Source organism: Bacillus rossius, chromosome 1 (genome assembly GCF_032445375.1).
Source record: "Bacillus rossius redtenbacheri isolate Brsri chromosome 1, Brsri_v3, whole genome shotgun sequence".
Classification (NCBI taxonomy): domain Eukaryota; kingdom Metazoa; phylum Arthropoda; class Insecta; order Phasmatodea; family Bacillidae; genus Bacillus; species Bacillus rossius.
The window spans coordinates 76622954-76639078 of NC_086330.1; positions in this window are offsets into that span (position 1 = coordinate 76622954).

Below are 16125 nucleotides of genomic sequence, written 5' to 3' on the forward strand. Positions count from 1 at the left end.
CCAAATAACTCAATTACATCGAAGTTGGTTACAGGACGGGTGTTTGATCGCATCCACAGCCGTACTTCTTCACTGTAATATTGTTTAAGGGGGCTCATGAACGACATGTACAACGGCTGAAACTTGTGGGACGAATGAGGCGGAAGACAGACAATGGAATCATTATTTGTTCTTGCCTTGTTGAGGACATATAAGTTTCTGGAATGGCTGTAGTGGCCATCAAGGACAAGCAAAACAGGTGATTCGGCAGTAGGCTTCACTTTTTTCCAAGAAACGACAGAACCAATGTGTAAACAAATCGGACTGTATCCAGCCAGACGGATGACGAACACCAAAGGCCTCCGGATGAACTCCCTTCATGAGGTGTGGAAATACCAACATTGGCGGTACATAATCTCTGCCTGCATTCATGCACGTAACCACAGTTAGAAGAGAGCCACGCTCATCTGAACTGATGGATGCTACTTGCCGTTTTACTTTCAGTGCGTGAACCTGTGGAATTTTTCTTTGGACAATAATCAGACCTGTTTCGTCTACATTGTAGACCCTGTCAGCGGGGTATTTGTGCTTATTAATTTCTGACTACAAAAGGGTAAAAACTGCCGTAAATTTTCTCTGCTAAATCTCACACCTCTGTGGAACGAAGTTGCAGTTGGTTTACGAAATGATAAAATGTCCTTGTGCTGCTTAAAGAACAGTCTTAACCATCCCTTCCCTGCACTTCTTTATTCAAAAGGATTAATAATGTTAACTTTAGTAATTTGGTAAGCCATGTCTCGAACATCTTCCTTCGTGAGACCAAAGAATTTATTCTCCATCAAGAACAGATATTCTACGAGCTGCTTTTCACATTACGAGGATAGGACCGTTTTCCTACCGAGCTTTGTTTGAACCTAGATTTCAGGAGAGACGACAGACCAGGCAAACCTAAACAATGTAGTACGTGGAACACTAAATATCTTTGCAATCTTTAGGTAGCCCATTTTATTTTCTCTCACCTGTGATATAGCCATTTGCATGGATGCTGCATTCAATTGCCTTTTCTCTTTTTTTTTTCTATTTCCCCGCGCCATATCTGCACAAACATAATATGGAATATCAGGTTACAAAAATGGAATAGTATTCCATTTTTGAACCCTCCTAGTATTCCATATTAGTCACCAAGCCATGTTAAAATACCTGTAATCACAAAAGAGGCACAGATGTGCTTGTATAAAACTATAATTACATGTTTAGTAAGATTTAATCCATGTAATTTGCGATCCATTATTACACATATCGTAATAACTTACAATAATGCTATAATTAAATTTTAAGTACACACCTGCAAAAATTTCAATTTTTTTAAAAATTACAAATGGCACCTTACAACAAAAACGTAACTAGGAGAATGGCTGTGCTTCCTCACACGAGCATCGCTGGTGTGGCTGTCGTGATTCACAACGCCACCAAAAGAGAGTAGCACCTACTTTATGAGATGTCGTGCTATTCCATATTAAAGCACTTTTCCATATTTGTATCCTTTCCTCTACCCTATTATTGTGGAATGATTGAAATATTATGACATATAAAGCACTAATTTAGCACTTGATAAACCCATGATAAATTCTATTGGAATAATGTTAATAGCAGTCATAAAAATCTTACAAAAATGTGAACCAATGGAAGATATAGGTAATAAAATCGACTGAGTTTACTCAAACCCGTAAATTAGAAGGTACATATCCCCTTATCGGTGAAATAGTAATTATAATTAAAAGATTTAGTTGCAAGAAAGTATCATATATGGTTTACATGAATAAAGATACGTTTTAATAGTGCAATGGCCAAAGTGTAATGAATATATTTGCAGGTAATGAAATACTAACATTTTATTTTTAAGGATCCTCTCCAACTTTAATGATTTCGGTTTTTAATGGTTTTCCAAATAAATTACGGCAAATGACTTGGTTGGTTCATCTAAGCATTTTATGATTCGACTCAATATTTCATTTATCATGTTTTAAACTTAATTCATTTAAGTCCAACAAAATATACAACTGATTTTAAATAAAAATTAAAGATTTTGTGCTCTAAGTCTGATTTCGTGCATTAAAAGCAAAATGATTTTTATGGTAGAAATATAATTTTGATTTCATACGTGAATTCGTTAACGTTTTCTTAAGTCTACACAAATATCAATAATAAATTTTAAATACACTTGCTACTGTCTTGTAAGACACTTAAAATGGCAATCGTTCGAGAGATAAAATTATAATAAATATTAATTGTTATTTAAAATAAATTGAGATTCACAACAGTGGTCTATTATTACAAGGATTTAAATAAATGGCTTTTGTACTAGATTAGTATATAGCTAACACATTATGATTAAAAAATAATTTTAATTTTTGTGGACGTTAAAGTGATAATGTTATGAATTTATAGCCGCGACTACGTTAATTGTATAGCATAGCAAATCCGCAACGAAAATATACTCACTTATTTCTAAAACCATGTCTCAGTTCGTGTTAAGATTTTATTTTAATGATCGTAACCAAAAACATAAATCGTTAATTGTAAAAAAACAAATACCATTCTTTGGGTACTTGGGACTCGAGAGAATGTTCTAATAGATGATTTATGATTTATAGCCTACCTTAATAAGAACAGCCTAAGGCAAAGTCATTCATCATATACGTTATCTGTAAGATAAGAAATAGGTCTAACCTGGGTATATACATAGCATTATTTAATTATCATATGGTTATCCAAGATTTTTGTAGGACTAGATCATTGTGCTCATAGCGATTTACTAAATGCCACAGGTACCAGCTTTTAAAAAAAATAAGGAATTGGAAAGTAAACAGCAAAAAAAATTTTCTCGACGAAGCAGAGTGCCGTAGAACAAAACATGAAAATAAAATTAATAAATTTTAGTATTTTTTTCTGTCAAACGTTGCCTATTTATTTTCATAGTATTAAGCCAAAAATTTTTTGCCTGACGTAATGTTTGACTTTGTACTAGAAAGGATTATTTCAAAAATATTTATTTGGAAGAGAAACGAAGTGAACCAGTTATTTTGCATATAAATAAGTTGTAAAACGTATTTGAAAATGGAAGTAAAATTATTATGTAAAATTACAGATATTTGTAAATATGTGCGTTTACATGAAAGCAACAAACTCTATCGCAACAAAAAAGGTCCGCAGTAATACTGGGTTCAGATTATTGTGTCGTCTCAGTACCTACATCTTTAAAGTTATATGTAAACCGCTCCCTGAATAGCTTTCCAGTTTTATCTGCACACTATAATCATAATAAAACGAAATAAATTTCAATTGTTCAGAAATATATTATCTTCTATTTGGTTTCAAAATAATATGGTTGTGTAAAACTTCAATCAAAATATGAAATTATGCACCAATTTTCCTAAACACGACCAAAAAATCCGTTTTTTTTAAAAATTATTTTATATTTATATGCAAAAAAGACCGCAGAAGTATGTTGTACAAAATGACGACTTTTTTTCCTTGTAGTATCACATGCTATTTCTTGGTAAATGATTCTGTGCTTTAAAAGTAATATGTTTTTTATAGTAGAAATATCATCTTGATATCACACATCAATTTGTAGACGTGTTATTTAGCCAACGTAAAAATCAATCAGAAGACTTGAATACAGTAGCTATGGTCTTGTGAGACCCTAGCTTTGAGAGATAAAATTACGACAAATACTCATTATTATTTAAAACTGCCTGATGCGCCCGCGCTTCGCTGCGGCTGTCTGCAGGCAGAACACCATCACACTCTCATTAGACAGGCCCCTCCTTGTAGGTTCGCCGCGCCTCGAAGCGGAAAAAAACCAAGTAATGCAGTTTCCCTTGCCATGGATACGTAGAAGGCATCAAAAATGCAAAAGACCGCTGCCGTGTAGACGATGAAAATATTAACAATAAAATGACCAATTTTCGTCGATAATAATTAGATTAGGCTTGAAGGAGTCGTTTTCTCAAAATCTTACCCGGACAGTGACCTTTCTCGTGCTTCGAAGGTAAAGTGTGCAAAGTTTCAACTCAATCGAATGAACGATGCGCGAACGCATACAAGACGAACACCCACTTTAATATTTATATATGTTCCGAGTAACGCTGGAAGAAGTAAACCTAAGTTTTCCCATGTTAACTTAGCATTGTCCAAGTTTGTTGGGTAAAGTTTGAATAATAACTAAAGTAAATTTGGATTTCGCATTCACCCGCGTACAACTAGGTCCATCCAACGCCGAATGGTGACGTTAGAAAAACAAAATGATTGATAACTTTAGTTTCATTGACACATTAACTAACTACCCTAACCTATCTAATTTAAATTAACCTAACGTTCTCAAAAACTTAACATAATCCAGCCAGCGTTGGGTAGACCTAGGCGTACACGGGTAATCGCCAGTATCAAATTTATTTTAGTGATACTTCGGACCATACCCTACAATCTTGGATAATGATAAGTTAACCCGGGCAAACATAGCTTTACTTCTTCTTCTTCTAGCATTACCCGTAAAATACATAAGGGAAGAAGATAGGTTGAGACTCAAAACTGTGGACTGTTGTTACAAGGATTTCCAAATGAATGTTTCGGAAATGTGCCGTGCGAGGGGGCGTCTGCAGCTGCTGCTGGGTGCGTCTCTGCAGAGGTGCTGAGCGGCGACCGACGGACTGCAGGCGGGGCTGGTCCAGGCATGAAGCATCTCCGCGCTGGAGGGGCGTAAAGCTGCGTGTTTTGACGAGTCGCCCTGGCGGTGTTAAATATTTCAGCGGCGCATCGGCGCGGATGAGGCAGTCCGGTCACGACCCGGGGCTTCCACTCGCTCGCTGCCGCGCCTGAGTGCCCCACCACTCTCCCTTTCACTCTCTCTCTCTCCCTCTCCCTATCTCTCTCTCCTCGACTCCCGCCGTCTGCCGCAGTCCCGTCCTGATCGCGGAGCTCGCGGGAGATCTGCCCGGTCCTATCCCCCACGTCTGGCGACTTAACAAGGACACATTTCACAATTAAAAAAATAACTACTATACACCTGCAGCCATGGGTGCTGATTCGGGAATGGGAGGGGGCCAGAAGGGCACAGACCCCCAGGAAATTAACAAGCCCTTCACTGAGAGCGCTTGCAAAATCCTGACTGTGAAACGAGATTTATAAACGTAAACGCGAAAACTATGTTTTATGAAAATCTTTCTGCTTATTCCACTTATATAGGCGAACATATGGAGTATACAGCATACAAGCACCCATTCCAGATAACCCCGCGTGCAGTACTTTCGCGCCGGACCGCAACCCCTTGCGAATCCTATAGATTTGCGCCCTTATTAGGATACAGTCTAACATGTGTAACGCTATACATGCCCTGAACTACGGAAGTCTAATAAGAAGAAAACGTGTATCCATGATACGACCCAACCAAATGCACTCCGAACAGAAGCTGGAATGTGGCAGTAGTCAACGAACTAAATACATTTTATTTTTATGATCAATCATGTGGAGACTAGCGCAGTAACACAAAATAACGAGAAATTATTAATGAGCAGTGACGGAAGAAATTTGCTAGCTAAGAAAAAAGAGGCAACCTAACTTTCGTTGTTTGGCCTTGAGCCATCATTATCATTATAACATACTATATTTTTTAGAATAATTTATACACCCTAGCTATGTCTAACTTTGTTGGTATTGTAATGGTATATATAATGCGAATTAGGAAGCCATTTAAGAAATAATAAATAAAGCATATATTGGAGAAGTAATCACCGATAAAAGTTAAAATAATGTATATTCCCAGTAATGTTGTTTTTTTGTGTAGAGCGAACATAATAAAAAATTAGGAATAATCTGAATAGAAATAACTGGACAGGAAATAATTCCATGGTCATAAAGAAAGCGGGACCAGCATCCTACCACAGAGCCGCATGGCTACGTATCGGGAACGTCACCAACCTCAGTATAAGAAATAGTTATATGTCCGTCGCTACTAGACCAGGAAAGACCTTATATTTGTTCAGCTAGTGCCTGCCATTATGATGGCTGAACCTATCCTCAAGTGGAGAATGGAAAGGAAACTGGAAGTGTTAGTTGACTGTGAAGCGGTGGTGGAGGACGACCGGACAGCGCGGCGGACGAAGCAACGGGCGGCAGTGGAGGGAGGAGGAGATGTATTTGTGATTGTTTCCTCGGGAAAGCGAGGCACGTATCTGGCGGGACGTAACTGTGGCGGGCGGTCCCCCCCCCCCCTCCCCACTCGCTAGAGCGTCTGGGCACGCCCCGCGACTTGCGAGGACCGCCCTTCATAAATGATGACGCGAGCAGCTCCGCATCTCGCGCGCCCCGCGCAGCTGATGCCCCCGGCCGCGGGGAGGGTACGAATCATCTCATCCAGTCGGGAGAAGACGGCCCCTTGGTCGTGCGGACACGGCTCCCGGGAGGCGACCGTCTGGATCCCAGGAACTGGCGGGGACCCACAGCATCCAGGGAACGAGGCCAGTGATTGCTTCCCGATAGGTTTGGGGATGAGTTGGATGAACGGAAAAGGTTAGGGGATGAGTTGGGTGATTTCAAATGGCTAAGGGGTTGGTTGGATGAGTATAAAACGCCAAGGGATGAGTAAAATGAATGGAAAAGACTAGGTAATGAGTTTGATGAATGGAAAAGGCTAAAGGATGAGTTGGATGAATGGAAAAGACTAGGTAATCAGTTTGATGAATGGAAAAGGCTAAAGGATGAAATGGATGAATGGAAAAGACTAGGTAATGAGTTTGATGAATGGAAGGATGAGTTGGATTAATGGAAAAGTTTGGAGTTTCGAAGAGTGTGAGTGATGAGGCCATCGCCCATTTTTATTCTTACAAATACGTAAAATAAAAATATTTGAATGAAAAAGAGATCGAAACATTGCATTCAAATCAAGCACTATGAAAGATTTGTGAAACGCAAATGAAATATCCTGTGGAAAAATAGACCCGCCACACTCATGTTCGACGATTGACACACCGCAGATTTGGCGACATCTTAACGAATCACACTGTCCAAAAAAATCGAAAGGTCACTGCTCGTGAATGCTGCCTCATGTCCAAGACCTGGTTGAAGTATGACAAGAAGTTAATAATTGAGGTTCTGAGGTCATGAATGCGGTACTTCAAAGTGATTGGCGTACGTTTGGACCCGGTATCTCATGTCGATTTTGTTATTTCATTATTGTAATTAATATTAATTAAGAAATTGGCCTGTGGAATCCAAATAGCTCTCTTGCGTTTATCGTTGGGCCAAAAATGTTGCCACCAGATATCCACTAAACGTTATTTCTTAGCAGTGGAAGGTCACCCAAATTATCATAATTACGAACATTAGCGTGACTTTTTTTAATGCTATCAGAAAAAATATCTCTTGAGAAAAAATTATTATTGATCAATTATGAATTTCAAGAAAGTCACTGTGACAAATTCAAGCGAAAAGCTGTGAACTAACCATAAACGGCGACTATGACTGAGCTATAAGAGGGATGCAACAGCTATCACGACTACGCGGATCAAATGTTTATGGGGCACTGTTGATCTCGCCCGAGCGAGTCGCGACTCTCTGCCAGGCCACTCGGAGGAGTGAGCAGACTGCCGCTGTCGCACCTTCGATTAGCCGTTTCCTCCGTTACATGGAAAGCATGTAGTACAACAGAAAAAAGAAATATCATCAATTTTTTCCTGTTCGTAAATTATCGTTTCCGCTCCTGTAACTTGTACTTTAATGTTCTTAAAAAATCATTAAAAAAATATTAAGCACAACTTTCTTTTCGAAATAATAGTTCTTTATGTGCGTTGAGGGTGAAATTATAATATGTGACAGAAATAGAAAAATTAATTAATAGTTAAAAATTAATTTCTGTATGTGATTTCGAAAACCAAATTTCTTTTGCCCTAAATACGAGTAAGATATAATTAACTATGTAGTCATTATACTGTAAATTATTTTTCTCTTACTTTTGTCATCTAATACAATTTTGGTTAATTTTTGTACTATTAATTTTCAAATGGTTTAGAGTATTAAATATCAAAAAAATTATAACTACTATTGTGCGTACATAAGTATACGTGCCATTTTTTTAAGCTATTCGTTATCTAATGTTACCACGGCAGTTACAAAAATAAATAAATATATCACACGGAAATTTCCTAAAGCTCTACATATCGTTCGTAAGGCAAAGATCCACGCCGAAATGTTGCGAGCGTACGCTGCTAAATATTACAATAAATATTAGTACGTTTCAACGAAGAATTAAAATACAGATACGTAACTATAACCTGGTCGAAATTAAACCAGGGCAACGCTGCACGTGGAATGGAGAAAAGATTTTGTTTTAAATTTTTTGTAGACTTAACAAGTTATTGTTGGCGATAATTGTAGATTCATCTCTTGTAAGATTTTATCAGAAATAACAAGCGTGCTGAAGAATCAGGTTTTGAATTTTAAATTTCAAGCAGATTGTTTTGGAAGGTTTTCGGTCTTTCTAAAACATAAAACTCTCTACCTCGACCGTGTTAACACCCACGCACTTAGGAGCTGGACAAGGACCTGTGCCGCTCGCTCCAACTGTCTACAGCTCTCGTTATCTCGCAAATCAACCAGCCACGATGCGCCCGCTGGTGGTGTCTGGCGTGAGTTTATGCGGTTGTTACGCGAAGTGATACCCTCTATTAAAGAGGAGCAGAAACATAATTAACGCGCCTTTTAATTTTCGCCGCGCTAATTCGCGCGAGCCCGAGGGAGCGCGGCCCTGCAAAGGGCTTAATTGAGGACGGTTTAACTACGCGAGTAACGAACCCCGTCCCTCTGCGTTTGAGAACTCGTAATGAATCACAACATTTCCCGCTCAACCCTTCAGATTTTTTTTTTTTTTTAAATTTTAATTTTCTCCCGCTTCCTTCCACTAATCTCCGTTTCCGGGACCTTTTGTCTGGTTTCCACAAGGCAAAGAGGGGGGGGGGTGGAGGGGGGTGTCCTTCGCTCGGGGTTCGCTCGAACTTAATTATTACCCTCCCTTACTCCCACCACCCGCGGCACTAACCGCAAGTTACCACCTCCCCCTTCCCCACACAACGGGTCGCCCCGCCCACAGGCCGTGATGAACAACGGTGATGTTATTACAAAACACGGAGCGGGCCTCGCCACGGGGGATCAGAAATTAGAAGCGGGAATCCTGCGTCACGTGACGAAGTACCCAACCCCTTCTCTGCTCCAACGAACCCTCCACGAAACTCACCAAAAAAAAAAAAAAAAAATCATCCCCCGCACCTAATGACTCTCCGGTAATTTCTCCCTTCAAACCGGGAGCGGGGGAAAAACGGAGAGTGTTTGGTTGGAGGGAGGGCCGGATGAGGGGCTTAACGCACCGCGTCTGTTAGCAATCCGACGAGAGTCGGGGGAGGGACCTCGCGAGATCCGTGACTTGCGCCTGCTCCCGCGATGAGCCTTGTATCCGTGGCAAACGTGCCCCGACCTTTTCCGCCCCGTCCACACTCCAATCCCTCCGACGAGAGGAGCGCCATTTCGCGCGCGTCAAGGGAGGCGCTTTCCTTGTTTCTGCATCGTAATTAGCGACGAACAGAATCCTGACGAAATTATTGTTATTGTTTGGGAAAAAAAAAAACTTTATTTTTGTTTCAATGCCATTCCTAGAAACATTTCTTTATGACTAAGTATTGCGAATCTCTTTCTGTTGTTAAATATTGCTCCAGATTTATTTCACACGGGTTTTGCTAATCATAAAAAGACAGGCAAAATATTTATTATAAAATCTTAGTTTGACTAATAGCGCCATGGACAATGAATGTGAGTTAGTTTTTGTCTTTCCAAAGCTAAGTTATGCGTTCAAATGTTATCCTATAATAACATTTTATAGATATGGTTTTATGAACACTTGAGTTAAGCGAAAAAATGTACCAGCTTGGCGTGTGCGTGTCTCTCGTTCCACGCACTGCTAACTTGTGTCGTGAGTCTCGCCAGTCAGGTGACACGGCGAGAAGCTCTCAAGAGCGGCGGGTGGCCGCCTCTTGCTCGAGGAGCGGCCGCACTACCTGCCAGTAGGGGCGGGACACACCTCGATGACTCCTTGTGCCCGAGTGCTGTGTGATGGTCGGCGGGGGGGACGCACCACAACGCCGAAATACACTAACGCCAAAGAATTTCATTGCAGGACTGCCACAAAGGTTAGGTTAAGTTAGACTAGGTTAGGTTAGACTAGGTTATGTTAGACTAGTCTAGGGTAGGCTAGGTTAAGTTAGGTTAGGTTATATTACGCTAGGTTATGTTAGGTAAGGTTAGGTTTGATTGTGGTATTTCGGCGTTAAGGTGCGTTTAAGAAACACACACAAATTCATTCAGTTGTTATTTCGGCGTTGTGGTACACAGCAGTTTCCTAGCTGTCGTCATTGTATTGTGGTCAATTTTGGCATTCGGCGTTATGGTATTTTGGCGTTGTGGTAACCACCCGTCGGCGGGTGCTGAGCCCACCGCCGCGACTAGTCTCGTGTTTCGCCTCCCACGGCTGCACTCTCGACTGACGGTCATGCAGAGTCCCGGCTGCGGTCTCAGGCGACCAGGCGCCTGGACCTTCACCTGGGTCCTGCCTCACGTCTCCCTGGGATAACCCCCTCCCCTCCTCCCTGGGGATCCAGGGTTTTGTCCGGCCAGCCTCGATCCAGCTTCTTGCTGCGCGCGCTGCCTGTCGGAGACTCGCGAAAATTCTCCCTTCGGGTTATCCATTTACGCCGGTCTCCCTATCCCTTGGTCCCTTGAACTTTTTTTTTATTTATTTTGCGATCGCAGACATAGATATTGCCATTCGCGGTACCGCTTTGATTGCAGTAGAGAGAAAATTGCGCCCACCGTTTACAGGCTGATACCACCTGGCTTGTTAACATTAAAATTCTAATTTTTATATTTATAAAAAGTTTTGGTTTGTATATTTTTAATTTTACTGTCAAATCATTTTTCAATTCCAAAACCAGTGTCTTTTGATGATAATACTAGTAGTAAACATTCTGAATTTAAAAAAAAATTATCAATTCTAAACACCAATAATTATTTCACTAATAATAACCGATATTAAATTTATTATATCCTATGGTCAAATAGAGTAAAAATTGTTAATATTCAAATACTATAATAAATAATTACAAAAATGGTTGAAATCAAGATAGCGAATTTTTGTTACGTTTCCATATAATTAATAATTGAACATTATCAGCTATTGCTGTTGATGAAAAACAACAAGAAAATGTATTTCCAAATTTATCATTCCATATTTTATTTTTAGAAATTATAAAAATGTCATTATATTTAATAAAATTATTCTATAATATAATGTTTTATAAAACGTTTCTGCTCTTTGAGTATATTTGGCAGCAGAGCACACTAAAAAACAGCATTTTTAGCAGTTATCTTGCATCGGAAAGAGAGAGTAAATGCAAATTGTAACAGAACACGAAACATTAAAGCCATTTGTCTCTTCTCCGCATTAGCACTGTTGTCAATCGTTGAAACAACTAAAGCGTGTGTCATCATAGATTTAAGTATGCATTTTAAGTTGGTCTGATCAATGACTAGACACATCGACCTACACGACATTGCCTGCCAATTATTTAGCAATGTTGTTCATCCTCCTCCGTGTGAATGTCACACAGGCTGAACTGCCAAATGTATTCATTCTTATCAAATTTCAAAATTCCAGCAATAGTTTCCAGCGTCCATACATCGTAATGATTTATTACCAACGCGGATTTCAACGAATCTTCCTATGCGGCATTAAAATGGAAGAAAAAAAACACTTGTTATTGTAAAGAATACGGGCTAATTTTCTAGGTTTCTGTTTCCATACAACTGTGATACTTTTTAGTCAGCAAAAATTAAGCCAAAACACCCCTTAGGCCTGAATTGATTCGAATATGACTCCTCTCTAGGAATGAAATGCAACTCTCTTATAATATTTTTGAGACTGCAGATTCTTTCATTGCAACCCTGATGACTTCCAAACATTGACTACTCCGTTTATTTATGAATTGCTGTAACAATACATTGTAAATGCGCTATTACTTATTTTACCTGTTTTTAATAATTTTTCCTTTACAGTACTTACTTTGTATTTTCCTCTTCTAATAATAAAATAGCTACCACTGGATGCCTTAAAATTATTTCTTAGTCAATCATCTCTATTCTTTGCTTAACACTACCTCAAACTTCTGTCCTCTGAAACCCATTTAAGTGATTTAAGGTTTACTATTTTTGAGGTCATCCAGCAAGTTTTCACATACAATGCATACAAATTCCGGGATTTTGGTGTTGGCACTGGCTGGTGTAATTACAAAACACTTCAGTCTTTGCTACTTAATGATCACGATTACCTGGCCACATGCGGTGTGCAGAGATTCAGAAAAATCCACGGAAATTGAAAACTGCTCGAGGTATCCGAGTGGCGTCTGTTAACGAGATACATTTGAAAATACGCTGAGAGCGTATGAGAGTTCAGTTTCCACACTCCGTTTGTAAACTGTATTTTTAGAAGAGTCGCATTGGTTAAAACGGGTGTGTTTAGAATAATATTTACGCTTGAAAATTCAGGTACAGATTCTTAAAAGCACTCAAGGGACATGCTATAAATTCTAATCCTCAAATATCCGCCACATAATGCTATGGTTAATACTCATATCTCATTGTTGTCCTACGAAATACAAGAAGACCACGCGCCAGTCCACTGCCTTGCACATAGAGACGATGCCGCGTTATAAGCACCAGCGAGATTCGCACTTATCATCCAGCCCCACAAACACAAATACACCGCTGAATATTTCTACTCTTGTCAAGAAAATAACAACTTAATAATTTAGCTGGGGCTAAATTTTATCACTTTGTCGTTGATGTCCCACTAGCCATTTTAAACTTTCAACTTCATTAATATTTACCATAATTTAAAAGATAATTGAAGGGTTTCTGGCAAAAACAAACAATGTAAAAAAATGCCAAAATTGAGTTATTAGTAGGATGGGAATAACATTTGTGTCATTTTTCTATGGACATTTCATATTCCACAAAAACATCCATAGTCACTAAGATACAGGTGCATGAAATGTTGGTACTTCTGCAAAAACAACCAATGTCAGCTGGCTTTCCAGTAAGAAAAACCATAGTCACATGACAATGGTTGTTTTTGCTTACAAGCTATAAACAGTCATGATTAACATTTAAAATAATATTAACAACATTATTTGCAATAAAGTACATATAAATTATCCATTACATATAAAAACTAACATTATTCATTAGTGTGCATAGTGCAATTTATGGATTTTGTTAAATCCGGAAATTAAACTATTTACATTATTTACTCTTCTATACTAATAAATAATAATGGGAAAAAATAAATTACATTCAAAATTCCCGCTAAGAAATGTTTAGTTTGGAAAACTAATACCACAGCGCTGTAGGTAATAAGTTTTCAATTCAGGCTAGGAAGAACCACTTCTATACCCTGTATGTTCTATGACAGAATTTCTGCCATGTTGTGTTCTGGGCATTTAGAGGTTTGTGTTGTACATGTGATGCATTACAGTTACAAATAGAGTGTGCAACAGACCATACAGAAAAGAACATATTGATGCAGAAGAAAGAGTTGCATCAGAGGAAGGCCGATAAATTTTTTTGAAATGAAGAGAGCATACAGCAAGCTGCTATAGAAGGGAATTGCATGGTTATTTCGTTTGACTTCGTGCAGAACCTGCCATTGCCCCACATACGTACCAGTGATGTATTCTTCTCTAGGCAACTATGGTATTATGTATTTGGCGTACACGATTTAGCTGATGACTGTGCTACGATGTATGTTTATACAGAAACAGTAGGAAGGAAGGGAGCAAATGAAGTTACGTCGATTTTGTTACATTTTTTTAATAGCAAAACCATCACTGCTGATCATCTAGTTCTACTGAGTAATGGATGCTCTGGACAGAATAAAAATCATACAATGGTCTATTTCCAATACATACTAGTTCACTGCCTCCATCTCTTAAAAAAATTAACTCACATTTTTCCGATGAGGGGCCACTCTTTTCTTCCAAATGATCAAGACTTTGCACTGATTGAGAAGAAAAAGGGAACTACTTCACCAGAAGTACCAAATTACTGGAATGAAATAATCAGTAGCTGTCGCAGCAGACCATCTCCATTTGATGTCGTCGTTGTGACCCAGGAAATGCTATATGATTTCAAACTTGCACAAGCTCCTTACTTCTTAAAAATGTCAAGACCATCCCTGACTCCCAAAAATCTTCACCTGATGGAAATCGTAGATAACTACCCCTATCTTTTGAAAAGGAATACATACTTTGGCCACTGGGATAAGTGCCACATTCGTAACAAAACTGTGCTTCCTGAAAGTATAGAACTAACCCCATTGTATGGAGGTCCAAATTCTCTTTCACCAGAGAAGATGCAGGACTTAAAACGATTGTGTGCATTCCTTCAGAGGCCAGAAATCAGGATGTTTTACACACAGCTGGAAGAGAGTCCAGAATGTATTAGTGGCGATATTGATATAGATGAAGATGACAACAGTGATGGATGCATCGAGTGAAGACATTTTAGTAAACCATCACATTACTGTGCTATTTTCTCTTTCAGTTTTCAATAATGTGTGATGTTAAAACCAAAAACAAGGAAACTATCAGAAATACATAAAATTAACATTGTCTATCAACAAATTTTGTTAAATAAACTGAGATATTGCCATTGTCTCAAATATACATGTACAAATAGAATATCTGCTGCATTATCTGATAAATTTAAGGTATGGATTTATTTCCCATGAAAATTGTGGGCAGAAACAACCAATGTCAGAAACTATATTATTTTAAAAAGGCTAATTATAATATTTCAACATTAGAAACTTCAACAAAATGTTTCTTTCTTGTATACACGTGTATGGAAAAGTACCCAGATGTAATTTTAACATAGAATCACATTTAGAAAGTTATTTGTTTCTCCAGAAAATTTCATTTTTTTGACATTGGTTGTTTTTGCCGGGGACGCACCACAACGCCGAAATACCACAACGCCGAACGTACAATAACGCCGAATACCATAACGCCGAATTCCAAATTGACCACAACGCCGACGACCCGAAAACTGCTGTGTACCACAACGCCGAATGACCACAACGCCGAAATACATTAACGCCGAAAAATTTCATTGCAGTACTGCCACAAAAACAAACTCAGAAGAAAGTCACTAAATATACTGAAAGAGAATTTAAATGTACAAAAACGCCGAAATACCATAACGCCGAATTCCACCAACGAATCTACAATATGACCATAACGCCGAAACCATTATATGACCATAAGGCCGAAACCATTATATGACCATAACGCCGAAACCTCAATGTGACCATAACGCCGAAATTCTAATATGACCATAACGCCGAAACCATAACGTGTTGCCTACCTGCCAGGCATTGAAATGCTGTATTCGTAAGATAAGCGCACTCTCTTGCAACTGTGAAGCTAAAAATTATACACTTTCTTATTTTTTATAGGGCAAATGGAACATTGATAGAAATAAAATATATTTTTGAAATAATAATTTTTTTTTTACAATTCAAGGTCAGGTTTAGTGTTTTTTATTTCGAAAATGCGACGTTTTTACAAGGGTTTCAAGAAGAGTAGGCGGCCTTTGAAATGTCAGCTCCTTAGAGTTGATTTGAGGAAATAAATTAGATATGAAGTTGCGCCGGGAATGATGGGCAGGATAAACACGAGATCCCGAAAAAAAATTGCCAACTTTCGTTGAAAATCTGGAAGTAAATTGGACCCGGATCGATTTTGTGGGAGGCTAATGCTGTAGCTAACCTCCACTCTTGCAGTGCGGATGTGTTACTAATATATTATTCGATTCAGAATTACGTAGTTATAACAAAAATGATATGGTTACCGCTTAAAGTCCCGTAGGTACACGCTGCACAATGAAAACGCTGCATGCTCGTTCAATTGCTTGTACGTGAAGGGCGACTCAGAGTTGGAGGCACCGTGGATAAGGACGGTATATAGATTTAGTGTCTCATTCACACAA